We start from the raw sequence: 13893 nt of genomic DNA, 5'->3' as shown, positions 1-13893 counted from the left end.
TGCCTGAAGGTGCTATCACATCTTGGGTTGAACTAAGTGTTGCGTTCCTTAATAGTTTTTTTCCATATTTTTGAATGTTGCAACTCTGGACGAGATTGACAATTTTCACCAAAATGTTTGTGAATCTCTTTATGAACTTTGTTGCATTTTCAAAAAAGTTGATTCACTGTCCAACTCATAATATATTGTATAATGTGTTTTTGTAATTTTTTTATCGGGCACTTGATCAAATGAATAAGATTGTGCTTATATTATTGTCGGAGACACTATTATGAGTCGGCTTTTTGACTTTACATCTAGTTTACTTGATAGGATGGTGAAAACAAATAGAATTTTCACTAGGGAGGTTAAAGTGTCAAGGGGTGGTCTTTCCTCCTCGCCTAATGAAGAAGAGAGAGACGAGAATATTGAAAAATAATGACACAAATGGACATATTGACCAAGTTTTTATTTGAGGTGGTTCAAAGAATGTGAATGTAGTGCATTCAAGCAAAAATAGAAACAATTAAGATGAAAAATTTGATGTCTTCTATGAACAGGTGCAATTTCTATTGAACATGGGAGTGGGGGTATCGTCCTACCTTTCAAAGACTAGGCCGGAATTAATGTTGGAACAATGATAGAGAAATTGAGTGTCTATTTCTTAGTTGAAGATTCCTCTTACTAACTGAAATCAAAGAATTAGTACATATGTTTTGCCCAAATAGGATTGACTAGGTCTATTCAAATTAATAATGAAGTTAATTGGAAAAATATGGACTTCTCGAAATTGAGTAGAGAAATAAGGAGAAAGATGGGAATTGGAGAGATTATGAAAGGAAGTGACTTGATTGAAGTAATAGTTGGAGGAAACTTGAAAATAGAGGGTCATTACAATATCCTTATGATAGACCCAAACCTAAGGAATCCAGTGCCCATATTCAGAGTAGTACACTAATACTCACTAGTACACCTTTTCATAGAGCACCAGTAGACAATACAGAGCGCACAATTTAGTGTTACTTATATTAGTAGAAGAATGAGATTGTTACCATTTCTAATCAGTTTGATCATTAGATGAGGACGGTGAGGGATAAGATGAAGGATTCGACTCAAAATGGCGATATACTGAGGTAGAATACCATTTACATCACTGAGAGAGTTGAATATGTTGATTAGGTTACTAACTTGGATCCAATTAAGAAGAATATATTTAGCTTTACGAGAAAGTTCTGATGGGTTATAATACGCTCCTGTATTGTCCCACTTTGATGGATAATACTCTAACTCGTGATCAAACTGTTCTAGTGGCTAGCACTATGAACGGATATGATATTAACATCCTGTGGTATATCAATGACGACATCCATGAGCGAGCTTCTATATATAGCACCAAAATTTTGTTGTCAAACCTAATCCTCAAATTATCTAGAGATTCTAAAGTGCAGACTATGAAGTTTGTGGACGTCTGATCGAGGTGACACGGGATGTGGGGATCATAAAAAATGACACAACCTGGGGTTCAGTTACCATAGTTATTTGAGGATCGACTATCAAGCCCGGTCCTTCACCCTGGACGTGGCTGGCACCTTATTACCATTGTTGGCCTTGAGTGAACCTTTGGCCTAGCTTACTTAACTCATCAGAAGAATAACTTAACTAAATTATGAAATACGGGCATTCTTAAAAGAAAGACTTAAAATATAATAGTCTGGCCAAAATGACATTTAAATCTCAAAACATCATATCTGAAATAAAAGAGACTCAATTGAATTAACTAACTATCTGTCTATGAAGCCTCTAACAATACTATGATGAATGTTGGGACAGACCCCACGTCATTCTGAAATTCAAAAACAAAAAAATCATATAAAAAGGATCCTCCGGGATGTAAGAAGGCTCACCACTGACTTTGAGTGCTCAAACTGGATCAATGATGCGCTAGTGTTGACCCTTGTTACCTGCATCTGCATCATAAGACGATGATGTCCAACTAACAACCACCTCTATGAGCCTAAGTGGTGATACTGCGTCTCGCCCACACTTCCAAAATTGTCCTATACTTTGTCGTCGCATAGAACATCCTCAATCTAGTGGATCCACTAGCTAAACTCACGTGATCATCTAAAAAGTATGACCCCTTAATACCCATGATGTCTACATGGTTTACATAGAGACTTGAGTTGATATGAACTCTCATCCCCATATCAATGTTCAATACTACTCCCAAAATATACTTTAGCTCATACTTTAAAAATACCCTCCATTTTAGCTTCAAAAAGCCCTCTTGGAATCCATGTTCCCTTTTCTTGTTTTTCAAACTCTGTTGGAAAGTTTTAGTTTCCACTTTACTCAAATGTAAAAACATTTATAAACTTCCTAGGGAATATTTAGTTTCTTTTATCTTTTGATAAATAAACTCAACTCTTACTCTTTGCTTAACTTGAAACTTAACTCTTAAGAAATTATTAGTTCCCTTGAGAATTTAACTCAACTCTTTACTCTTTGATCAACTTGTAGGTTGAACTTTCAAATAAGTTAAAATGTTTGTTTAAGACTCTTGAAAACTTTAAGAACTCACATTAATTTGATTCTTAACTTTTAGGCTTGCCTCTTAACTTATTTTACTTTGATCTTAACATTCCTTAAATATGATTATGGATTCAAGGACCATGATCTCATGTTTATAGATGATTTCATGATGTGTAGATTACTGTAGAGTGTCGGAATCAACTAGAAATTGTAGGTACATCACTTAGGAACTCGTACTAAAAGATGACGGAAAACTGGTCTCAAGGTGGTCGTGGCGCTATGAGAGGTGCAAGGCGCCAGAGCCTGATGGATAGACACTTTCCTCAGGCGTGCCAGATCCTAAGGGACAGAGTTTGTTCTGAGGGGCTCTGGTTGGCGCGGCACCTCAGGGCCTATCCGGTGGGATTTTCGATTTTTCTTCTCCAGTTTTCATCTCTAAACCTTCTAAACTCCCATGGATCTTTCCCCCGAACACTTAGTATCACTAAAAGTTATCAATACCCAATAGTTTATACTCGTAAAACAACCTAGAAACACGAATCAAACAACCTTAGGTATACTACAACTAACCTTACAAGAATTCAACGATTTTTCATTAAGAACTTCAATGTTCCTTATCCAATTTACTCTAATTGTGTTGAATTAGACATATTATTGTGTGGGTCGAAGAACCCATCACAGAAATATCTCACATACCTGAAAGGGATCACCCCCGACAAAACTTACTCAACGATCTTGGAGAAATGTTGATCTTTTCTCTTTCTCCCAAGCCATAAGCGTATTCAATCTTCTAAAAATTGACTTAAGACTTAAATTTACCCCTAATAAACCCTTAAAATAAATTAGGAAATAGTAGGGTGAAAAGACTACTTTAACCTTACTAAAATTCGGATTGGATTTTCCTCAATGCAACAACCCAACATCCGATAGGCATATCTCCTCATACGAAATTGAAATTACGCAAACTCGGTGGCATTGGAAATATCTCTTAAAGGGTTTTCCAACCATATAAAGAACTGGCCCTAACTTATCTTGAGTTAGAATTATGGCCGTTTTAAAATGACCAAAGACTTACTTTTACACTTAGAAAATTTTCCAGATTTCTCCTATTCTTTCCAAAAATAACTATTCTTAGTTTCTTTGATTAATTCTAGCTATTTTGGTTTACGATATGTTACAATGTCTCCCCCTTGGGAACATTTGTCCTCGGATGAGAACTTTTCCACTAAGTTAAGGGTACTAACATCATTTTAGTACTCAACCAACAAAAGCAAGTAATACATTCTTACACATAGTATTATAAAGTGCTAAGAAGAGAATTTAGTAACTTGATCTGCATTCTCCCTAGATTCAAAGAGATGTGGATATTTTCTCTTCATATCCTCCTCAGCTTCCCAAGTTGCTTCTTCAAAAAATTTGTTCCTCCAAAGGACCTTGATTAATGCAACCTCCTTAGTTCTCAACTAGCGAACTTGATGGTCCTAAATTTGAACCAGAATCTTTTCATAGTATAGACTATACTTATTCCTAACATTCTTAGTTGGTGTAATCAATGAAGGATCACCCAAGCACTTCTTCAGCATAGACACATGGAATACCGTATGAACCGCTTCTAACTCTTGGGTAGCTCCAACTCATAAGCTATATTGCCAACTCTCTTGGAGATTCTACAAGGTTCGATATACTTGGGATTAAGTTTCCCCTTTTTACCAAACCTCATAACACCCTTCATGGGTTAAACTTTTAGATACACTTAATCGTCCACCTCAAACTCTAACGGCCTTCTCCTAACACCTATTTAGGACTTTTGGCAACTGTGCCATTTTCAATCTCTCTAATCACTTTCAACTTCTTCATATCTTGGTGAACTAGATCTGGTCCTATCAACCCTGCTTCACCAACTCTGAACCACCCAATAGGAGATCTGTGTCTTCTCCCATAAAGAGCCTCATATGGAGCCATTTAGATGCACTAATAATAAATGTTGTTGTAAGCGAACTTAATGAGAGGTATGTAAACATCCCAATTCCCTTTAAAGTTGATCACAAAAGCTCTCAACATATCTTCTAAGGTATGAATAGTACGCTATGCTTGTCCATCTGTTTGAGGATGAAAAGCAGTGCTTAAGTTCACCTTTGAACCCAAACATTTCTGGAAAGATTTCCCAAATTGTGCAGTAAATTGTGCTCCCCTGTCTGAAATAATGGAGACCGGAACTCCATGAAGTCTCACCACCTTTTGAAGGTACAACTTATCATAATACATGACCGAATAGGTAGTCTTTACCGGCAAGAAATGGGTTGAATTTGTCATTCTATCGACGATCACCCAAATAGAATCATAATGCCTGTGAGATCTTGGAAAGCCTGTGATAAAGTCCCTATTAATCATCTCCCACTTCCATTCTGGAAGTTCTATTGTCTAATCCAACCCTCCAGGCCTTTGTTGCTCTACTTTCACTTATTGGAAATTCGAGCACTTAACAAGAAAGTCATCAATATCTTTCTTCATGTCTTCTCACCAATATACCTCTCTCAAATCGCGATACATCTTGGTGGAACCGGATGAATGGAATACCTTGAGCTATGAGCCTCCTCAAGGATCCTCTCTTGGAGTCCATCCACCCTAGTACACACAATCTACCTGGGTATTTCATCATACCATCTCCCCCTTGTTCAAAAGTCAATACTTTTTGCTTATGAACATTGTCCTTAAAATCAAGCAAGATAAAGTCTTGGTCTTGTTTCTCTTCCTCTGACACTAGTGATGATTGAACACCATTAGTTACCACTATTCCTTTTTTTGTAGAATCCATAAGTCTGTGCACATCATTAGCTAACTCCTTCTTTTCTTCCTCTGGGTGATACATCCCATAGATAAATTTCTTAAGGTACCAGCAACCACATTAGCCTTTCCTGGGTGGTAAAGAATACTCATGTAATAATTCTTGAGTAATTCTAACCATCTCCTCTGTCTGAGATTAGCTTTTTCTGAGCAAACACATATTGGAGGCTCTTGTGATCAATGAATATGTCACAATGAACACCATACATGTAGTGGCGCCACATCTTCAAAGAAAACACTACTGCAGCCAATTCCAAGTCATGATTTGGATAATTATTCTCATGAACCTTCAACTGTCTTGAGGCATAGTCAATAACCTTGTCATTCTACCTTAACACACACCCCAAACCAACTCTTGATGCATCACAGTACACCACAAAACTTTGAGTACCCTCTAATAAGATCAAAACCGAAGCACTTGTTAATCTCTTTTTCAATACTTGAAAGCTTTTCTCACAAGCTTTAGACCATTGAAACTTGATTGTCTTCTGAGTTATCTTGGTCAAAGGAGACAAGAAAGATGAAAACCCTTCAATAAATCTCTTATAATATCCAGCCAAACCCAAGAAACTCCTTATATCTGTTGGAGATATGGGTCTAGGCCAACTCTGAACTACTTCTATCTTTTTGGTATCAACTCTAATCCCATCACCGGAAACAATGTGCCTAAGAATGCCACAGACTTAAACCAAAAATCACACTTGGAGAACTTGGTGTATAATTAATTATCTTTCAAAGTCTGTAGAACAATTTTGAGGAAACTAGCATGATCTTCATCATTCCTTGACTAAACCAACATGTAATCAATGAAGACGATGACAAACAGATCTAAATAAGGTTTGAAGACTTTGTTCATAAAATCCATGAATATTGCTGGTGCATATGTTAAATCAAAGGAATAACTCAAAACTCATACTGCCCATGCCTGGTTCTAAAATCTGTCTTTGGAAGAGGATAGTTATTCTTGATGGACAACTTATTCAACTGACGGTAGTCTATACACATCCTAAGGGAACCATCTTTTTTTCTCATAAATAAGACCGGAGAGCCCAAGGTGAGACACTTGGTTGGATAAAACCTTTATCTATAGATCTTTCAGCTGATTTTTCAACTCTGTATATGGCGGAATAGAGATAGGGCGAGTATCTGGAATAATATCTATGATGAATTCTATCTCTCTCTCATGAGGACTTTGGGTATCTCATCAAGAAAAACTTCTAAAAGCTTTTATACTATAGAAATTGACTAAAGGGAAGGTACCTCAGCACTTAAGTCATTAACTCGGACTATGTGATAGATACATCCCTTTGAAACTAACTTTCTCGCCTTAAGGTACAAAATAAAATAACCCTTAGCTAAAATACTACTCCACTCTATGACTAGCTCATTAAGAATTTGGAACTTGACAACTCGAGTTCTACAGTCTATTGATTCATAAAAGGCATGGAGCATGTCCATACCTAGAATGACATCAAAATGTAGATCAACCATGGTGTTCTTGTGATTGATAGAAATAGAACAATCACAATAGACTTCTTCCTCTATAATAGACTCTCCAACAGTGTGGAAACACAGAAAGGTTCACAAAGTTTCTCAAGAAGAATGTCAAACAGATTTGCAACATAAGGGGTCACAAAATATAACTTGAACCTAAGTCCCGAATTCCCGAATCCTCGAGGATAAATTTGCAACATAAGCTTGGGGGTTCATCCTTAAGAATTCCTGAATCCTTGAAGTGTTATCCCCTTCTTGTCGGGATCCTCTTTGTTGCCCGACTTGGTTGGTCACAACTTGGCTTAAAATCTTGATAGCCTCATGGAATTCAGCGTTGGTGACATCTTCTTGTGGTTGCACATTCGGTGCATTAGGTACCTCTGGCTCTTCGACATTCCATTTCACTTTTTGAGATCTGACTACTCTTCGTGGAGGCATGATTATCTAAAAACACGCGCAGGCACAAATTAGAAGGAAACTTTTTAGAGATAAACTCTAACACATGAAAATAAATATTCCCTCTGTTTCAAAAAGAATGTCCTCCTTTCCTTTTGGTATGTTTCAAAAAGAATGACCTCTTTCTTCTTTTGGTAACATTTTAACTTCATCTTTCCAACGTGGCATGTTTAAGGACACAAGATCAAAAGGCAATTTAGTACATTTGACCTAACTTTAATTACGACCAAAAGATTCAAAAGTCTTCTTTATATTCTTAAATTGTCTTCCAAGTCAAACCAGGTCAATCTTTATAAAACGAAGGGAGTATGAAAGAAGTAAGAAATTCCTAAATGTTGTAGCCTCCTAATCAATGATATGGTATGTTTCACACTTATGACTAAGACTCTACAAACATGAATTCATACACTCCCTAGACTTTTCAACTCTATGCTCTGACACCAAGTCTGTCATGCCCAGGGCCTATGCCCTGGATGTGGATGGCGCCCAATGACCGTTGGTGGCCTTGAGCAAACCCTTGGTTTGTCTTACTTAACTCAATGGAAGACTAACTAAACTAAATGATGAAATAATTACATTCTTAAAAGAAAGACTTAAAACATAATAGTCTGGCCAAAATACATTTAATCTCAAAACATCATATCTAAAATAAAATGGACTCAATTGAATTAACTGACTATCTATCTATGAAGCCTCTAACAAACTGTGATGAATGTTGGGACAGACCCCATAACATTCTGAAATTCAAAGACTTAAAAGAATATAGAAATGATCCTTTGGGATACAGGGAGGCTCATCACTAACTTTGAGTGCTCAAACTGGATCAACAATGTGATAGGTGTTGATCCTGTTACCTGCGCCTGCATAATTAGACGATGCAGGCACACTAGCATTAGTACATTGAATGTACGAGTATGCGAGTTGGAATACTAAATGCACAACTTAGGCTTGATGATAATATGATGAAATTCCATTGGCTCTGCTCAACTCAACAAGTACTCAACTCAACATATGATATAAGTAATTTATAACATATGCGATATATATATATAAGCTTGTAAAATGGTAATGCAACTTAGTTCATCAAGGAAAATGCAATAGCAACTCAACTATACTTATATATGAAGGTGATATAGTTCTATGGGAGTTTCTCTAACCGACAACCACCACTTGAGCCTAAGTGGTGATACAGTGTCTCACCCACGCTGCCAGATTTGTCCTATATTTTGCCGTCACTTAGAACATCCTCAACCTAGTGGATCCACTGTCTAAATTAACGTGATCATCTAAAAAGTATGATTCGTTAATACCCATGATCACTACATGGTTTACATGGAGAATTGAGTTAATATGAACTCTCATCCCCACATCGGTGATCAATACTACTTCAAGAATATACTTTATCTCATACTTTTAAAATAACCTCCTACCTCTGGATTGAGATAATTTGCTCAACCCTTTTTAGCTTCAACAAGCCCTCTTGAAATCCATGTTCCCTTTTCTTGTTTTTCAAATTTCGTTGGAAAGTCTTAGTTTCCACTTTACTCAAAATGTAAAAACATTTATAAGCGTTCTAGTGAATATTTAGTTCCCGTATATCTTTTGAGAAATGAACTCAACTCTTACTCTTTGCTTAACTTGAAACTTAACTCTTATTGAATACTTAGTTATGTTATAGTTTTTGGGTATTTAAATCAACTCTTTACTCTTTGCTCAACTTGTAGGTTGAGCCTTACGAAAATTTAAAATGTTTGTTCAAAACTCTTGGAAACATTAAGAACTTGCTTCTTAACTTTTAGACTTCTGTCTTAACTTCTTTGAATTTGATTCATTGAATTGGATTATGGATTCGAGGACCATGATCTCATGTTTATGGATGATTTCATGATGTATAGATGTACTTTAGAGTGTCGAAATCAACTAGGAATTGTAGGTACATCACTTAGGAACTCGTACTAAAAGATGGGGGGAAATGGGATCTCAACGTGGCCTTGGCGCTCTGAGAGGCGCGGGGCGCCAGAGCTTGACGGACGGACACTATCCCTAGGAGTGATAGAGCCTCACGGATAGACACTCTCATTAGGCGCTCTAGATCCCGAAGTACAGGGTCTGTTTTGAGGGTCTCTGGTTGGCGTGGCGCCCCAGGGCTTATACGATGAGATTTTTTATTTTTCTTCTTTGATTTTCATCTCTAAACCTTCTAAGCTCCCATGGATATTTTCCCAAAGACTTAGGATCACTAAATTTCTCATTACCAATAGTTTATACTTGAAAAACAACCCGGAAACAACAATCAAACAACCAAAGATATACTACAACTCACCCAACAAGAATTCAATGGGTTTTCATCAAGCACTTCAATGTTTCGTATCCAATTTACTCTAATTGTACTAAATTAAACATATTATTGTGTGGGTGGAAGAACCCATCACAAAAAGATCTCACAAACCTGAAAGCGATCACCTCCGACAAAACTTACTCAACAAAATCTTGATATTTTCTACTTCTTCTCTTCTCTTTTATCTCAATCCCTAAGCGTATTCAATCTTCTAAAAACTGACTTAAGGCTTAATATTACCCTTAATAAACCCTAAAAACAAATTAGGAAATAGTACGGTGAAAAGACCACTTTACCCTTACTAAAATTAATATTGGATTTTTCTCAATCCAGTATCCCAACTTCCGATAGGTATATCTACCTCATACGAAATCAAAATTACGCAAACTCAGTGGATTTGGAAATATATCTTCAAGGGATTTCAAAACATATAAAGAACTGGTCCTAACTCATCCTGAGCTAGAAGTTATAACCGTTTGAAAATGACTAAAAATTTACTTTTACACTTAGGAATTTTTTGAGATTTCTCCTATTTTTTCCAAAAATAACTATTCTTAGTTTCTGTGATTAATCCTAGCTATTTTGGTTTACAAGATGTTACATCGTCCTCGGAATTGATTAAAGAAGGTGTTATCCTGGAAGCGGGTGCCACTACAAAGGAACCTATAAGGGTTTTCATCATAATTATTATGTTGTCTATAAGTATACTACTAGAGTCTCATGCCTGCAAGATTCGTGCATGTTTACTATAACAACAACTTTCATACAGGAATTAGTACAGCGCCAAACACGAATTGAGGCTTAGATATCTAAATTAGTGCAACAGTTGATGTTGTGGGTTTAGACGTCTACCCCTTGGGCTAAAGTGTTTGTGGCCGCAAATATTTATGCATATGAGTGTCGGGTGACTAATAGGATTATGAGTATATAAAGTCCCAAAGTACAAAGTTTGGAGATTTAGGTGGACCAACTTAGACCAAAGGCCACAACACTAAAAACCGCACAAGCACCTGTCATTTGGTCTTCCTTATGTCTATGCGCAGAGGCTCCTCCAACCTTGGATTATTTTTTTATTGATGAGGATCCCCAGCCAACGCATAGGAAATGAGTGCAAAATGAAAGGATATGTCCAGTAGAGAGGCCTGATAGAGATCCATAGCGAACGAGTAGTTGAAAGTGTAAAAGTACTGACAACAAGATGTAGGTGCCTCAAATTCAAGATTGGCTACCGATGGTACCACCTCAATTGTGCATGACACACCGGGCAAGACTTCACCAATGGACACCATTGCCTAGACGTCATAGAATTGTCTTCACCACCTTTTTTACTACAATTTATAGTGTATTAAGGAATATGCATATATTTTTTTGTGATGGAGTAGGGTGGTTCGTATGTGAATGTTTTGACGAATATCTTGGAAAAGTTTTAGTAACCAGGGTACTCAAGTATCCTTCACAAGTATCTTGATGTAGTCTAAGTTACCAAGGTAATTGTGTATGTAAAAGTATTCTGGCAAAGTCTAAGTGTATGTCACTCCCCAATAATTTCCTTGACGTAACATGGGACCCAAGATCACGATTGACCCTAAGATAACCCTAAAACTGGCATATCATAAGCATACTAAAAGACATCTCCATGAAAACATGAACTAATGCGGAAGCTAAATCAATTGAAACTGAAAGTGGCAAAAACTTAACTAGTCTGAAGTATATAAATATACTAAGAATTTAACAATACTGAAAGACAAACTTAACAAGTCAAGTTGATTCTAGTACTACGTCTGAAAAGCCTCTAACATATAGAGTTATTGGGACATGCCCCATATAATTCTAGCAAAATTGAAAATTGTATAAAAACTAACAATAGAATGTATGTCTATTGTCCTCGAAACATGAAGACTCATCATTGAAGCTGCTGAATACATACTGAGAATCGATCTAAGCATGATATGGATGTAGCACAGAGAATGCGTCACTACTTGGAATGTACTAAACATGCAGGATATAGATAATAACTGAACAACATATATAGTTGAGCAATAATAGAATCTAATAGAAAATCAATGTTGAATAAAAGTAAAAACTGAGCTAAATTCAATGACCAAACACTAATCATGCACATAACATGTTGAAACTGAATATTGAAGTATAAATTGAAAACCTAAAAACCTAGTCAAATGCACTTTAGGGTTGATACTTAGCTCCATTTGGAGCCTGTACAGCCTAACTTGCAGGTCCAATCAACGGACCAAGATGACGGGCCGTTGGTTGACCTAGAGGACGTCGTTTGGTCTCGTTGATGGACACTACCTAGGCAGTTTTGGATCGAAGTATTGGGCCCTTCTCTAGGGCCCCTTGTGGGTCCTAGGTGGGGTCGTGCCCATATGTTTAACCTTTAAACTAAGTCATCTAGGTCTTAGGAACATCCCACATCAATTTTGATTAAAATGAACACGTAAAATTCACTCAAACACAACAAGACATACAAACGCTATCTAAGGCGCACCTTCCAAACATCATGGACGTTCTTGGACGTTTGACCTCCAAACTTCACACACTGAATAAAAACACTAAAATAACTCATTTTAACTTCAAATTAACTCAAGAAACACTCATGAGGATCTAATTCACCTTAGTTCATTTTAGGGCGTTACGGGGAGCTACTATTAACCAACATAAAACTACGTGAGCTAAACTCGGAGTTTAATCTATAAGCCCCATCAAGAGGACCCAATATACATTTCCAAGGGTATAACGGCATGAGTGCGTGATTACTTAATCTGATGCCCAACAGATGGAACTTATACTCCTACGAGGCACATAGTTCTAGGACTATGAGGGTAGGTTGAACCCTAGTAAAACTCGATGCTAACCCTACACCCAACTAGAAATGTATATGACACAATATAAATAAAATACTTGATAGCTCAATGATCTGATATGCAAATTTGAGAATGCAACATTTAACAACTGAGAATACTACATTAAAAATCTGGAGCATGTTATATGTTTAACTGACCAAGCAAGAATAACTCATGAACTAAGAGAATCTATACAAACTAAAGTTCTGAATTTCATACAAGAAACTGAATAATACTACAATAGCTAAGTCACAATAATTTTTCAGGGTTTTAGAAATTCTAAGTATAAACAAGATATAGAGAATTAATGAACTGACTAATTTCTAAGTACCTAGTGGATGCAAGGAACCCACTATTGAAATTAGACATACTTGGTCATGAAATCTATAGAGAAACCCTTCGATTTTGGGGTTAAAACTGAAGAAAATATGTTGCGTGTTCTTGAGGAAATTGTCACCTTTTCTTATTTTTTTGTTCTAAATCTAGTGACTTTTGGGAAAAAAGTTTTTAGGTAGGTTATGAGTTAATCATAAGGTGTAACACCTCAGAAAATTTTTTGAGCTAAGACTCAACCGCTTCGTAGTGAGTGAGATTTTACCAAGAAAATAGAAGTTTGTTATGTTTTAAGGTCACTAGATGTAGCACCTTGAATTCTAAAAAAACTAAATTGGAAATAAAAAAATTTGAAATTTGGAGAGTTAAGTTAAGTATGAGTTTTGGATCAACTTCAAACAACCATACCTCCTTCCATAGCATGAGTTAGGTGTGCTAATTTATACGGTACGAAATATCCTTGAATTATCTTTCCAATGCCGCCGCATTTGCTATGTTTCAAGTTTGGATGAGTGAGATTTGACCTTTTGAAGTTAGGTTGTCCATTAAGGAAAGTTAGCCAAAAATATGAGGGGTATTTAGGTCCTTTCCTTACCCAATTAGATTAAATTCATTTTTGTAATATTTTAGCGGTCTAATCCTTTTGGGTTCAATTTTATAATCCTAATATATGCATTAGGTTTTAGTTGAGAGTTCAAGAAAAGACAAGAAGAGAAAAGAACAGAAAAGAGGAAAAAATGAAGGCGTTCGTCGACGTTCTTAAGTTTAGTTGCAGATTTTTGCCATGGGTTTAATCCCTAAGAAGTATGTAAGTATCCATAGTGTTGCATTTGTTCATCCACGAGCCGAACATGTTATTTTCAGCGTAATTTCATTCTCAAAAAGTTGAAGGATTCAAGTTCTTGATAGGTATCCTTGAGGTTCATTATAGATCTTGTCTTATTGGGTTTTTGATTTTCTTGATATAAAAGTGATTGTTTAGAGTGTTGTTTTGAGTGTATTAGTGTTTACTTAGGTTGGTTAATTGAATCTAATGAAAATATGAGAAAGAAATCG

Source organism: Solanum lycopersicum, chromosome 4 (assembly GCF_036512215.1).
Source record: "Solanum lycopersicum chromosome 4, SLM_r2.1".
Lineage (NCBI taxonomy): Eukaryota > Viridiplantae > Streptophyta > Magnoliopsida > Solanales > Solanaceae > Solanum > Solanum lycopersicum.
Note: the sequence above shows the minus strand (reverse complement) of the source record.